The sequence below is a fragment of the Lucilia cuprina genome, chromosome 5 (genome assembly GCF_022045245.1).
Source record: "Lucilia cuprina isolate Lc7/37 chromosome 5, ASM2204524v1, whole genome shotgun sequence".
NCBI lineage: Eukaryota > Metazoa > Arthropoda > Insecta > Diptera > Calliphoridae > Lucilia > Lucilia cuprina.
The window spans coordinates 11,701,329-11,703,973 of NC_060953.1; positions in this window are offsets into that span (position 1 = coordinate 11,701,329).

Sequence of the window (2,645 nt, forward strand, 5' to 3'; positions counted from 1 at the left end):
TTATAATTCTTGAATGCTTTATCGTTTGCAAACTAGTACTTAAGCATAGGCCAAAAACAACAACAACAGTAAAGCTTTTTTGCTTAAAAGGAGTATAAGTACATAAGAATATGAGAAGCGAATAGTAGTCGTAAACTTATATTGCTAGAGCTGAAATTTGAAATTAATTTTTTACCATGTAATTCTAACAAAACTTAAACATATTATATATCAATGAATAGGTAATTGTGTCGAGAATTTAAATATTATCTTGTATTTAGAAAATTATATTACTTTTGTAATAAAAAATTAGTTTGAAAAAAAATATATGTATATATTAAGATTTGAAAATTTGTTTCTGATACGAAAAGAACTAGAACAGAATGGAACAGAAATTGAACAGAACTTAATCTGAACTAGAACTAAACCGTACAAGAACAACTAGAGAACAACAACGAAACCAGAGAGGAACTTTAACTAGAACTGAACTGGAAATGATCTCTAATTGAACTAGAACAGAACAAGAATATAACTAGAACAGAACTAGAAAAGAACAGAAATAGAACAGAACTAGAACAGAACTAGAAGAGAACAAGAAAAGAACTAGAACAGATATGGAACAGAACTAGAACAGAACAAGAACAGAACTAGAACAGAACTAGAAGAGAACTAGAACAGAACTAGAACAGAACTAGAACAGAACTAGAACAGAACTAGAACAGAACTAGAACAGAACTAGAACAGACCTAGAACAGAACTAGAACAGAACTGGAACAGATCTAGAACAGAGCTAAAACAAACTAGAACAAAACTAGAACAGAATTAGAACAGAACTGGAAAAGAACTAGAACAGAATTAGAATAGAACTAGAACAGAACTAGAACAGAATTAGAACAGAAGTGGAACAGAACTAGAACAAAGTTAGAACAGAACCAGAGTATAACTAGAACAGAACTAGAACAGAACTGGAACAGAACTAGAACAGAATTAAAACATAACAAGTATAGAATTAGAACAGAACTAGAACAGAACTAGAACTAATCTAGAACTGAACTAGAACTGAACTAGAACAGAACTAGAATAGAACTAAAACAGAAGTAGAACTAGAACTAAAACAGAACTAGAATAGAACTAGAATAGAATTAGAATAGAACTAGAACAGAACTAGAACAGAACTAGAACAGAACTAGAACAGAACTAGAACAGAACTAGAACAGAACTAGAACAGAACTAGAACAGAACTAGAACAGAACTAGAACAGAACTAGAACAGAACTAGAACAGAACTAGAACAGAACTAAAACAGAACTAGAACAGAACTAGAATAGAACCAGAGTATAACTAAAACAGAACTAGAACAGAACTGGAACAGAAATAGAACATAGTTAGAACAGAACAGAACTAGAACAGAATAAGTATTGAATTAGAACAGAACCAGATTATAACTAGAACAGAACTAGAACAGAACTGGAACAGAACTAGAACAGAGCTAGAACAGAACTAGAACAGAACAAGTACAGAATTAGAACAGAACTAGAACAGAACCAGAGTATAACTAGAACAGAACTATAACAGAACAAGAACAGAACTAGAACAGAACTAGAACAGAACTAGAACAGAACTAGAACAGAACTAGAACAGAACTAGAACAGAACTAGAACAGAACTAGAACAGAACTAGAACAGAACTAGAACAGAACTAGAACAGAACTAGAACAGAACTAGAACAGAACTAGAACTGGACTAGATCTAAACAAGATCTGAAATATAACTGAACAGAATATTAATTAAACTGAACTAGTACAGATATACAATCTAGTCTATAATACAATCTATAAAATAGTTTATAGTATAGTTTATTTTTCGCTATTTTTCATGAAATCTAACCCACATTTTATTTTCTTGTTGAGAGAAAAATCTAAAAAAAAACATTTAATCCTTTTCTCCTCCCCTTTTTTCTTTCCTTTAAATATATCAATCATTTCAATCGATTGTTGTTATTTGAAAAAAAGCAATTTCCAATAATATTCTAACTTCTTTTTTTCTACCACTTGTTGACCTAAATCTTTTCGTTTAATCGAACAAACAAAATTTTCTCTTTTTTGATACAAATATAAATTGTTCTTCAAATGTTTATTTTTCAGATTTGCAAATATTTTATTTTATACCAAAAATTTTCATTATAACACTTCTATATCTTTCCTTTAATGCTTTTCCTTTTCGAAGTAACAAAGATTTAAAGGGGAGGTTTTTATTTCTTTATCCTCACAAAAAGGAAAAATTAAAAAAAAAACTAAATAAATAAATCTGTAGAGAAAAAAAAAGCAAGTAGAAGAAGTAGAAGTTTAATACTCAATTTAAAATAGTAAAAAGATATTTCTTTTAATGTGTTTGTTTAATAGATTAAGAGAGAAGTGCTTAAATTTAATACAAAATAATAAAATAGAAGTTGGAGCACATTGCATGTAAGTGATTTAAGAGATAAAAGAAATTCTCAAAAGAATCCGAGGGGAGCTTCCTAAACAATATTTATTTGCATTAAATAGAGATGGAAATTAATTATAGTCTAGTTTAGAGTCTAGTCTATAGTCTAGTCTATAGTCTAGTCTATAGTCTAGTCTATAGTCTAGTCTATAGTCTAGTCTATAGTCTAGTCTATAGTCTAGTC